This window comes from Pongo pygmaeus, chromosome 7 (genome assembly GCF_028885625.2).
Source record: "Pongo pygmaeus isolate AG05252 chromosome 7, NHGRI_mPonPyg2-v2.0_pri, whole genome shotgun sequence".
In the NCBI taxonomy this organism is placed as follows: domain Eukaryota; kingdom Metazoa; phylum Chordata; class Mammalia; order Primates; family Hominidae; genus Pongo; species Pongo pygmaeus.
The window spans coordinates 23046781-23060352 of NC_072380.2; positions in this window are offsets into that span (position 1 = coordinate 23046781).

Genomic DNA, 13572 nt, shown 5'->3' on the forward strand with positions numbered 1-13572 from the left:
ATTGAGATGGAGTCTTGCTCTGTCACCCAGGCTGGAGTACAATGGTGCGGTCTCAACTCACTGCAACCTCCACCTCCTGGGTTCAAGTGATTCTCCTGCCTCAGCTTCCCGAGTAGCTGGGATTACAGGCGCCCACCACTACGCCTGGCTAATTTTTGTATTTTTAGTAGAGACGGGGTTTCACCATGTTGGCCAGGCTGGTCTCGAACTCCTGACCTCAGATAATCTGCTCACCTCAGCCTTCCAAAGTGTTTGGATTACAAGTGTGAGCCACCACACCTGGCCTAGTAATTAGCTTTAGAATCTCATTTCTAGGCTGAATTTGAATCCATATTTATTGTCTTTTGTATCTTGGAAATTAGAGACTTGCTATAGACTAACCCAAATATTTGTCAACCTCATAGCTGACTTTAAAAATAATTGTAATACAATTAAGCTATTTGACTCAAAAAGAAAATCTAGGCCGGGCGCGGTGGCTCACGCCTGTAATCCCAGCACTCTGGGAGGCTGAGGCGGGCGGATCACGAGGTCAGGAGATCGAGACCACCCTGGCTAACACGGTGACACCCCGTCTCTACTAAAAATACAAAAAATTAGCCGGGCGAGGTGGCGGGCGCCTGTAGTCCCTGCTACGTGGGAGGCTAAGGCAGGAGAATGGCGTGAACCCTGGGGGGCGGAGCCTGCAGTGAGCCGAGATCGCGCCACTGCACTCCAGCCTGGGTGAAAGAGCGAGACTCCGTCTCAAAAAAAAAAAAAAGAAAAGAAAAGAAAATCTAAGTGGAAAGACATCTTTTGTTCATAGATTGGAAGCCTTAATGTTGCTAAGATGTCAGTACTACCAAAGCAATTTAATGATTTAATGCAATCCCTATCAAAATCCCAATTGTGCTTTTTTGCAGAAATAGAAAAAATTGTAAAATTCATGCAGAATCTCAAGGGACCCCCGAATAGCCACAACAATCTTGAAAAAGCAGAACAAAGTTAGAAGACTCAACTTCCTGATGTCTAAAATTACTAAAAAGCTGCAGTAATCAAAACAGTGTGTCACTGACATAAAGACAGAACATCAACCAGTGGAATAGAGAAGAAGCCCAGAAATAAATCCTTGCATATATGGTCAAAGGATTTTTGACAAGGTTGCCAAGACCAGTCAATGAGGGAAGGATAGTCTTTTCAACAAATGGTACTAGAAAAACTGGATATCTACATTAAAAAGGATGAAATTTTTGCCTTTCACCATATATAAAATTAACTCAAAATGGATTAAAGGTCTAATTGTAAGAGCTAGAACTATAAAGCTCTTAGAAGAAAACATACAGGCAAAGCTTTATGGCACTGGATTTGGCAATGATTTATTGAATATGACATAAAAAAGACAGACAACAGTAAAATAAACAAACTGGACTCCATGAAAATTAGAAACTTCTGCACATCAAAGAACACTATCAACAGAGTAAAAAGGCAACTCACAGAATGGGAGAAAATATGTATAAATCACGTCCCTAATAATGGATTAATACTCAGAATATATAGAAAATTTTTAAAATTCAACTGGGCACTGTGGCTCATGCCTCTAATCCCAGCATTTTGGGAGGCCGAGGAGGGCAGATCACTTGAGGTCAGGAGTTCAAGACCAGTCTGGTCAATGTAGGGAAACCCCATATCTACTAAAAAAACACAAAAATTAGCAAGATATGGTGGCCTGCGCCTATAGTCCCAGCTACTTGGGAGGCTGAGGCAGAATTGCTTGAAGTCAGGAGGTGGAGGTTGCAGTAAGCTGAGATGGCACCACTGCACTCCAGCCTGAGCAACAGAGTAAGACTCTTGTCTCAAAAAAAAAGAAAAGAAAAAAAGAAAACTTTTGAAACCCAACAACAAAAAAACAAACAACCTAATTAAAAAATGGGTGAAGGACTTGAATAGACATTTTTCCAAAGACATACAAATGGTCAATAAGTATGTGAAAAGATGCTCAACATCAGGCCGGGTGTGGTGGCTCATGTCTGTAATCCCAGCACTTTGGGAAGCCGGGGTCGGAGGATTGAGCCCGGGAATTCAAGACTAGCCTAGGCAACACAGCAAAACCTTACCTCCATGAAAAGAAAAAAAAAAGCGGGGATGGGCGGACATCAACAAAAATGCTCAATATTATTAATCATTAAGGAAATGCAAATAAAAATTACAATGAGATATCACCCTATATCCTATAGCTATAGTAATTAGCTTTAGAATCTTGTTTTTCCTAATATTAAAAACACATCTGAATGGAGCTCATAATAAGTATGCAGACCATACTCTGTGGAGCAAAGATGTTCCATGTAGCACTCTAGGATGTCTATTATATATATTTTTAATACCAGAAAATAACAAGTGTTTACAAGGATGTAGAGACATTAAAATACTCTGCACTACTGGTGGAGATGGAAAATGATGTAGTTGCTACGCAAAACAATACGGTAGTTCCTCAAAACATTAAAAAATAGAATTACCATAAAATCTAACATTTCCTCTTCTGGGTGTATATTCAAAAGAATTTAAAGCAAGGTCTTAGAGAGATGTTTGTAGTAGCATCATCTCATTAACTTGAAGCAACCCAAGTGTCCGTCAACTATCATCATATGTATGTATCCATTCAATGAACGAATGGATAAATAAAATGTCATATATACATACAGTGGAATATTATTCAGCCTTAAAAAGGAGGAAAATTCAGACATGCTGCAACATGAATGGGCCTCAAAGGCATTATTATGCTAAGTGAAATAAGCCAGTCATAAAAGGCTAAATACTGGCCAGGCACGGTGGCTCACACCTGTAATCCCAGCACTTTGGGAGGCTGAGGCTGGTGGATCACCTGAGGTCAGGAGTTCAAGACCAGCCTGGCCAACATGGTGAAACCCTGTCTCTACTAAAAATACAAAAAAATTAGCTGGGCGTGATGGCAGGCACCTGTAATCCCAGCTACTTTGGGAGGCTGAGGCAGAAGAAGTGCTTGAACCCAGGAGGCAGAGGTTGCAGTGAGCTGAGATTGTGCCACTGCACTACAGCCTGGGTGACAATAGCAAAACTCTGTCTAAAAAAAAAAAAAAAAGGGTAAATGCTCTCTTACTCATATGAGGTACTTAGAATAGTCAAATTTATAGACACAGAAAGTAGAATGGCAGTTGCTAGGGGCTGTGGAGAAGGTAGGATGGAGAGTTATTGTTAAAGGAGTATAGTGTTATAGTTTCACAAGATAAAAAAGTTCTGGAGACAGATGGTGGGGACGGTGGCAAAACGATGCGAATGTATAGTACTTAATGTCAGTGAACTGTCCACTTAAAAATGGTTAAAATGGGGCTGGGTGCCATGACTCACACCTGTAATCCCAGCACTTTGGGAGGCTGAGGCAGGAGAATTGCTTGAGTCCAGGAGTTCGAGAGCAGCCTGGGCAACATGGTAAAACCCCATCTCTACAAAAATTACAAAAAACAGCCAGGCAAGGTGGTGCGCACCTGTAGTCTCAGTTACTCAGGAGGCTGAGGTAGGAGGATGGCTTGATCCTGGAAGGTTGAGGTTACAGTGAGCTATGATCAAACCACTATACTCCAGCCTGGGTGACAGAGTGAGACCCTGTCTCAAAAAAAAAAATTGTTAAAATGGTAAGTTTTATGTTATGAATATTTTTCACAATTAAATTAAATTTTAAAACATTAAAAAACAATTTAAAAAATCTTAGTTAACCTAAAATGGGAGTTTTTTTATTAACAAATTAAATGAAGTGTATATTAAATCATAAATATATATGGAGAAAGTGATTAAATTTAATAAAGTTTATTAAAGAAATCTTAACCTTTTTAAAAAAAGCATTGAATTAATAGAGATACATATCTAGTTAGTTGAGAAGATTTAATATTTCAAGAATATCAGTTTTCCTTATGAATTCATAAAAGTAATTCCAGTCAAAATTTTGAGTAGGGCAACTTTACAAAATAAGTCTAAACTTCATTTGGAAGAGTCAATGTGGCAGAATATTCAAGACGTTGTTTGAAAAAGAAAGTTAATGGAGTGCGGAGAAGAGAATATTACGCCTTATTAATAGTTTTCCTGTAAAGTTACAATAATTAAAACAGTATGATATGTTACAACAATAAATAGCTCAATGAAACAAAATTTAAAGTCCAGGAACAAACCCAAGAGTGAATAAATATTTAATATACGGTAAAAGTGTGATTTAATTAGGGAAGTAAGATGCTGGGACAATTGACTATTAAGAAAAAAAAATCAGATAGTTCAAAGAGAAAAGTATAAAATAATGAGAAGAATAATATAAAATACTTATATCATACTGGAGAGGGAAAGGCCTTTCTAAGAATAAAAGCAAAACAAAAGACACTCTAAACAAAAAAAGGATCTTTTACAAGATAAAAATCTGGAATTATTGAATGTCAAAAAACAGTATAAAAGTCAAGCAACAAATTATGTGTATTCATTTGTTTTAACACTGCTGATAAACACATACCCGAGACTGGGTGATTTATAAAGAAAAAGAGGTTTAATGGACTCACAGTTCCACATGGCTGGGGAGGCCTCACAATCATGGTGGAAGGTGAAAGGCACGTCTTAAATGGCAGCAGGCAAGAGAGAGAATGAGAGCCAAGCAAAAGGGGTTTCCCCTTATAAAACCATCAGCTCTTGTGTGACTTATTCACTACCACAAGAACAGTATGGGGTAACACCCCCACCCCCGCATGATTCAATTACCTCTCACCGAGTCCCTTCCACAACATGTGGGAATTATGGGAGCTATAATTCAAGATGAGATTTGGGTGGAGACGCAGCCAAACCATATCACTGGGAAATAATATTGACAACAGATGACAAAATACTAATAATATATAAAGAAAGCCATTATAAACCAATAAGAACAAAAGCAGCTTTCCACTCGAAAAATGTGTAAAGACCGTGAACAAATAATCACAGGGGAAGAAATAAAAATGTGACTAAAACAATGCAAAATGAAGCACTAGCACTCAAAGAATGCAAAATGAAGCCAGGTACATTTTGATACATAATGCCTGTCAAAAGCCTTAAAATGTTTATATAATTTAACTGAGATATTCTATCTGAAATTTACCTTAAGGAAATGCCCAAGTATAATCAATATTATTTATAATAGTAATAATCTGAAAACCATATCAGTTTAACAATAGGAAATTAGAATTTTACAAATTATAGTTTTGTTTTCTGTGTTTTGAGACAGGATCTCACTCGTCGTCCAGGCTGGAGTGCAGTGGCAGGATCAGGGGTCACTGCAACCTTGACCTCCTTGGGCTCAGGTGATCCTCCCACTTTAGTCTCCCAAGTAGCTGGGACTACAGGCGTGTGTCACCATGCCCAGCTAGTTTTTCTATTTTTTGTAGAGATGGGGTTTCCACATGTTGCCCAGGCTGGTCTTGAAGACCTAGACTTAAGTGATCTGCCCACATCAGCCTACTGTACCTGGTCAAATTGTAGTATTTTATACAGGAGATTGCACCACCACAATTTAGAAAACACACTGTCTTAGTCCATTTGTCCTGCTGTAACAAAATACACAGTTGGGATAATTTATTAAGAAAAGAAATTTAGTTTCTCACAACTCTGGAGACGGGAAGGCACAAGATTAAGGCACCAGCAGGTTGCACATCTGGTGAGCACTGCTCTTTGCCTTCAAGATGGCACCTTGTTGCTGCGTCCTCACATGGCAGAAGGTGGAAATACAGGAGGAATGAACACGGCACCAAGCCTCTTTTAGAAAGGCCTTGATCCCATTCACCGGGGGGAGCCCTCATGACCTAATCACCTCCTAAAGGCCCCACCTCTTAATACCATGACATTGGCCATTATTTTTCAACAAATGAATTTTGTTTGTACCATAGCATACGCCATTAAAAATAATGTAAGCTGGGCATTGTGCATGCCTGTGGTCCCAGCTACATGGGAGGCTAAGGCAGGAGGATTGCTTGAGCTCAGGAGTTCCAGGCTGCAGTGAGGTATAATCATGCCACTGCATTTCAGAACCTGGGTCACAGGGCAAGACTCTGTCTCTAAAAAAAAAAAAAAAAAAAAAAAATTATTTATTTTTTATTTTTTGTGGAGACGGTATCTCACCCTGTTGCCCAGGCTGGTCTTGAGCTCCTGGGCTCAAGTGATCCTCCCTCCTCAGTCTCCCAAAGTGCTGAGATTACAGGCATGAGCCACTATGCCTGACCACAAAAACTATTTTTAAAAAACCCATCAGTCTCATACTCTATGTTCTCATTTAATTTCCTTCTTTCCACACACAACTCCGCAGATGGTTGCCGCTAAACTGTGACGGTCTTTACCTCCATTTGGCTCCTCAATGTTGCACGGTTTGATTTGTAATTTTCTAGTGCCTTCTCCCATTCTCCACTGTAATCATTACAAACCTTCTGCACCCTCAATAAACCTCCCTATCTGTGTTTCTGGGTCCTTTCTACTTTATAGAGAAAAATAGAAGTTATGAGACAAAAACCACCTGAAATCTTCCATCTCCCTCCCAACATGAGGGAGAAGCCATTTCCCCTTGAGTCTAAGGCTGAGTTTTCTTCCTGTGCTTCAGCCCTCTCCTTCCCACCCTGACTCAGCCCATATTACTTCTCTCTTTTCCTTTTTTCTTTTTCTGTATTTTTTTTAAGAGAGAAGGTCTCATTCTGTCACCCAGGCTGCAGTGAAGTGGCATGATCATGGCTCACTGCAGCCTTGAACTCCTGGGCTCAAGCGATTCTCCTACCTCAGCATCCCAAGTAGCTGCAGCTACGGGCACGTGTCACTATGCCCATCTATTTTTTTTTTTTTTTTTTTTTTGAAGTAGAGGTGAGGTCTTGCTATGTTGCCCAGGCTGGTCTCGAACTCCTGGGTTCAAGTGATCCTCACATCTCGACCTCCCAAAGTGCTGGGATGAGCCACTACACCTGGCCCTATCTCTCTCCTTTCCTTCACAGTCAGACTCCTTGGAAGAGCAACCTGCACTCACTGCCTCCACTTCTACAAACCGACTTCCACAGCTCCACTGGTTCTGAAAGAACAAGGCCAGCTTGTTCACTGGCAACTCAATCTGAAGGACATGCTGCACTGCCCATTGCTGAACTTCTCTGCAGCATTTGACACCTGACTACTCTCCCTTGAAATGCTCACCTCCTTCGGTGTACCTGGGCCTTTCTGGTTTTTCTTCCACCTCCCTGGCCAGTCTATCCTTTGAATGTGACTTTCCCTCAGGTTTTGCCCACTGGATTCATCTTCTTACTTTCTGCAGGATAACCTCCACTCTTCTCCTGCTTCAGCTACCCCCTTGCTGGGCACGATCTACACATCCCTATCTAAGTTGATTTACCCCCTTGCTGGCCATTATTTACACATCCCTATCTAAGTCCGAATCCTGGTATCCAGCTGCCTCCTGGACATTTCCACTTGGATGTGTCTCAGGCCCCTTGCACTTGAACTTGTATAAAGGAATTGGCCTCATCTCCTTCTGCAAATCTGCTCTTCCTCTGTGTTCTCAGTTTCAATGGACCACCTTCCACCCAGGACCCCAGCCCAGATGGTGGGCGTCAGTCACGATGCCCTCTCTCCCTCTTCCTCGCATTCCATCAAAGGCCACTTCCTGTTGAGAGTAGAGCCCGGATGTTCCAAGCCAACTCCTCCACTAGGCACAGCACTTAGGGTTCATGACACATTTAGGGGCTCATGAAAAAGTTTTCATTTCTTTTAAAACTGTAAGAATAAAATTAACATAACCTGGCCCGAAGTATATTCATTTTTATACCAATGCAGTCATCACACATAATTTTAAATATCATTTAATGGAGGAAATGGTCCACAAAGTCAAAAGTGCCCAGACCCCACCAAAGTCAGCGCATGGCCCTGCTAAGGTTTCTTGAATCTGGCATACTGCTTCATGTCTGCTGCCACCACTGTCAGCCCTCCCGGGGGCGTTGGGTGCCACCACACACCCTCCTTCCTGCTATGCTTCCAGTCTCACCCACTTCCACACCACTTTCTGCCCTGCAACCAGAGAGATCTTCCTGAACTGCTTCTGCACTTCCTTGGTATAAAAGCCTTTTGCTCAGTGGTTCTCAAACATTAACAGGCATCAGAAGCGCTCGGAGCAGGCTGCGAAGATGTGGAGGGTTGGACCCTACCCCCAGCATTTCGGACTCAGTAGATCTGAAGAGGAGCCTGACAACTGGCTTTTCTGACCTGCTCCCCTGGCTGCTGACCATGCTTTGAGAACCTCCTGCTCTATCAGTTCCCCAGTTCTGTCAGGATGAAGTCCACACTTCCTCACAAGGCCCTTCCAGATATGGCCTTCTTTTTCCTTCTCGGCCTCATCCCTCCTCCTGCCTTTCCGAATCTGCCATGCAGCCATCCTGCGATGGGTGCAGCTTCCCGGGAAGGCATGCTCTCCACCCGGCCCCTGCGCCTTTGCACAGGCATAGCCTCCCTTGCCGGGAACTTCTCCAGCCTTCACTGCCTTCGCCTGACCTGGCTGGCGCTTCTCAACCTTCCCGCCTGTCCTCAGAAGTCTCCTGTTCAGGAAAGTCATTTTGGTCCTCCACCTGCCCCCAAGACAGTGCCCCTCTAGGGGCTCTGACCCCACCCTGTGCTCACCTCTCCTGGCTTTTATTTCCCTGAACTCTAACCCCCTGCTTATTGTTCTTTCTTGCATTTGTTTGTTTATTTATTTATTTATAGACGGGGTCTCACTCCCTTGCCCAAGCTGGAGTGCAGTGGCCCGATCATAGCTCATTGCAGCCTCAACCTCCTGGGCTCAAGCAATCCTCCCCTCTCGGCCTCCCAAGTAGCTGGGGTCACAGGTGTGTGCTGCCATACAGGACTAATTTTTTAATTTTGTGTAGAGATGGGGTCTCCTGGGCTACGTTTCCCAGGCTGGTCTCGAACTCCTGGCCTCAAGCAATCTTCCCACCTTGGCCTCCCAAAGCACTGAGATTATAGGCGTGAGCCACCACACCTGGTCTGCTCTCCCCCGTGTCAAACCGTGAGAGACCCTTGAGGGCAAGCAGTGGGTCTCACTCCCAGCTGTATCTGCAGTGCCCAGCCCGGGCCTGGCACTTCTTCACTGATGAAACGATCACTGAATGAATGGAGAAATGGGTGATGGGAGGGAGGCCCCTGTCTTTCATTATATAATGGAAATCCCCCTCCTTGCTAAGGCAAAGATGGAAATGTCAGAGGCAGAGGCTGCTTAGGGGACAGAGGGAAGAGGCAAAGTCTGCGGGAGGGGAGTAGCACAGAGGTACCCTCTGGAGGCCTCTTCTATCCCTCAACAGACCAGAGCAGCAGCCTGCCCCACGGGCATCTTCTCAGCCATCTCAGCCCATCACCCTCACCACCCCTCCCACGCCCCACCATTTGGGTCAGATGAGACCCACCCCAGGCACCAGCCCTTCCAGGGAGTCACCTGACTACTTCCAGGGCTCCCAGCCAGCTCTGCTGGGAGCCATGTGATCACTTAGGGGTGCACGACCCTCTCCTCAAGGGATGCTCTGAGGGGTGACCTTGCTGTCCAGAAGGGGCCACCTTGCTGTCCAGAAGGGGCCCAGCTCTCTCCCTCCGAGTTTGCTGATGTATGGTTGGGCTGATTCCTGGGTCTAGGGTGGGGGCACGGAGGGAGGAAAGCCGGGAGGAAAGGGCAGGGGAGGCTGGCTTGTTCTCTGCAGACATCTGGCCCCGATTTCCAAGCCTGGGTTACATAACACCTGAGGAGAACTGGGCTCCCGTCACCCACACCTCTTCCCTTTCTGTGGAGCATTTCACAACTGCAGCTGCTTCTCAGAGGTCTATTTTGGGAGCTGTTTTCATTTGACCTATATTAAGCACAGTCACAAGGCAGAGGCAAAGTGCGGGGTGCAGGGTGGCCTGCCGGCTCTTTGTGCCGTTTTTAGTGTCTTGGGTGAGACAACCAGACAAGCTGGGGGCCCACAGCACTCACTCCAGTGCAGGCCAGGCCTCTGCCCCATTTCACAATTCCAATTTTCCTCCTCCTGAGGCCCAGCTAAAAGATTAGACCTTAGTCACTGCCACATTGTTCAGGGAGAGATTTTGGTTCCATGAAGGCCTAGAAGCTGTAAGGCCAGGCCAGGTTGCATCCTGGGTCTGTGAAGTGCAGTTTGTAGAGAGTTTAATTGTCCATCAAGCCCCTCCACTGGGAATTCCCTTTCCGGAGTTAAAAATTAAATCACATGACCAGCAGGGGGAGAGAAAGGGCTGCTGGGAGCTGCATGGCCCAGGTACTGTGCTCAGGCAGGTACTGTGCACAATCAGATACTGTGCTCAGGTAGGTACTGTGCACAGGCAGGTACTGTGCACAATGAGGTACTACTCAGAGCTCCTGCTACACGAACTTTAAAGACCCGTGCATAAAATGACAAGGGAAATGCCTCACCCACTAAGTGCCCCAATTGTCCCTCTGTCATCTGGGGTTATCTCCTGGATCAATGTTTTGTCCCTTGAGATTTTATCATCTCCCTAGACATCTCTTTCCAGGGCCTAAACATCTTCCCCCATACTGCTGACCCCAAAACCTACATGGGAGGCGCCTCCTCTCTCCAAAGAGAGTCAAGCCCACATCTCCAAACAGTTGTCCCCCTGGCGCATCACATGTAAAGGGATCAAAGTGGAACTGCATGCTTCCTTCCCACCCAAACCAGCCCTCTCCCCTCTGATGCTGCTCTTGGCGGGGCCCTTTCACCTGTCCCACCCTGTTTCTACCTTAGAAGGGGTGGAACAGGGTCTTCTCTCGCTAGCTGGGGAGATCCTGAAGTTGCATTTCCTTGGAACTGCCAGAAAAGACTGCAGGCTGTGGGACTGGCTTTGGTGGGAGTTTGTCACGCATACCAAAAGGGTCCCTTGACTCCCTCCCACCAGAGCTGGCTAGAGGCACCGCAGGAAGTGGAGAGGTGAGGCCCTTGGGAGTCGGTGCATGCGGTGTGTTTCATGTGGCCCAAGTGCTGGAGGCCTGAGGCTGAGACGGCCAGGGGATGTGAACTAAAATGCAGTGAGAGGGCCAGGGGATGTGAACTAAAATGCGGAAGCGAAAGGAGATAAAAAGCACTAGAAAGTGCTAGAACTAGGCTTGGATTAGAGGGTGTCAAACCTGATGGATGGGTAGAAACTTCTAGGTACACAGCCCCCAGGTAAGATCAGAAAATGCACCTCACACAGGATGTGTGTGAAACCTGGAGAATGCAACAGGCTTATTGGAGCAAAAGGTGGGATAGGCAAGAAAGAAGGAACCAGTCCAAGGGGGCCTGAATTCAAACCTGTTTTTCCAGCTGGGTGGCCCCTTCCCTCCCTCCTCTTCCCTCCCTCCTGTCTCTTCCCAGATCTCTCTCTCTAAAGACCACTGGAGGCCAGGTGCGGAGGCTCACACCTGTAATCCCAGCCACTTTGGGAGGCCAATGCAGGTGGATCATGAGGTCAGGAGTTCGGGACCAGCCTGACCAACATGGTGAAACACCGTCTCTACTAAAAATATAAAAATTAGCCAGGTGTGGTGACATGCGCCTGTAATTCCAGCTACTCAGGAGGCTGAGGCAGGAGAATCACTTAAACCTGGGAGGTGGAAGTTGCAGTGAGCCAAGATCATGCCATTGCACTCCAGCCTGGGTGACAGAGCGAGACTCTGTCTCAAAAAATAAATAAATAAATAAATAAATAATAAAATAAAATAAAAATAATAAAGACCACTGGGGACTCCTGGGGGAGAAGGGCAAGGGTCAAAGCTGTAAAGTCCTTTATTTAAGCCGAGATTATGAGACCACCTCAGGCAGAGAGCTGAGGACAGCCAGTGGGTCTCAGTTTGAAAACAGGCTGTCTCCCAGGACATCCTACTGCAAAGAGAGGTTCCTAGACAGTAAATATTTCTGCTTGAGAGGTGGGGAAGACGGGACAAAAAGAGCTTCGGAAAGAACATGGAAACAGAGCCAGGCAAGGCACTTGAGGGATTCGTAAAGAAAAATCCACTTTAGTCCTCAAGGAATAAAAAGGCAGTAGTGTTTTCTACCCAATGAAGTGCCAAAAAAGAAAAATAAAAGGGAGTAATCCCAATATTGGGAATACTGCAATTTTTAGTTGGGGTAAATGTCAGAAGCACTGTTTTTGTTGACATAGCATAATCCATAGAACTTTTTTTTTGATACAGTCTCATTCTGTCACCCAGGCTGGACGGCAGTGGTACGATCTCGGCTCACTGCAACCTTCACCTCCCTAGTTCAAGTGATTCTTGTGTCTCAGCCTCCCAAGTAGCTGGGATTACAGGCATGTGCCAGCATCCCCAGATAGGTTTTTTTTTTTTTTAAGTAGAGACGGGTTTTGCTATATTGGCCAGGCTGGTCTTGAACTCCTGATCTCAGATGATCCACCAGCCTCGGCCTCGGCCTCCCAAAGTGCTAGGATTATAGGCGTGAGCCACTGTGCCTGGCCTAGAACAATTTTTTAATGAAGATATACATATCAAGATGCAAGCTCCCGGGCAGATACAGTGGCTTATGCCTGCCATCCCAGCTACTTGGGAGGCTGAGGTGGAAGAGTTGCTTGACTCCAGGAGTTTGAGACCAGCCTGGCCAACATAGCAAGACACCATCTCTACAAAATTAATTAATTTATTAACAGCTCCCACTATGTAACTCAGTTTCCTCCTTCACCTAATTTAGTAATACTTCAATGAAGAACAAAAGCCTCCTTATCCACTAACTACATGCTGCAGAAAGGTAGCAGCAGTGACTTTCGCCCTACACTTCTCAGCACCCAGCACTTTCCTGTAACACAGCGGATGTTCAGTAGATATTTGTCGAAGGCCAGGTGTAGTGACTCATGCCTGTATTCTCATCAATTTGGGAGGGTAAGGCAGGTGGATTGCTTGAGCCCAGGAGGTCAAGATCAGCCTGGGCAACATGGCAAAACCCCGTCTCTACATAACATTAGCTGGGCATGGTGGTGCGTGCCTGTAGTTCCAGCTACTCAGGAGGCTGAGATGGGAGGATTGCTTAAGCCTGGGAGGTGGAGGCTGCAGTGAGCCGAGATCATATCACTGCACTCCAGCTTGGGTGACATAATGAGACCCTTTCTCAAAAAAAAAAAGCTGTTGAAAGAACAAATTTGCAAAGAAGCTCCTTGATCACAGAGAACACCTTAAGTGGTAGGAGAACTGGTGAATTCCATCATGGTATACCCATTGATAGTAATATTAGGCAACTGTTAAAAAGGTATGAATAAGAAAATAGCTATAAAAATGTGTGGGGACATATTGGGATATATGACTATCAACTGGGTACTAGATAATATTGGGGAATTTTTATTAATGTTCTTAAATGTGATGGTGGTTTTGTGGTTATATAGGAGAATTCATGTTAAAATATTTAGGAGTAATGCCAGGCATGGTGGCTCAGGCGTGTAGTCCCAGCTACTGGAGAGGCTGGAGTGGGAGGATTGCTTGAGCCCAAGAGTCCTATGCTGACCAGATGTCTGCACTAAGCTCCACATCAATATGGTGACATCCTGGGAATGAGG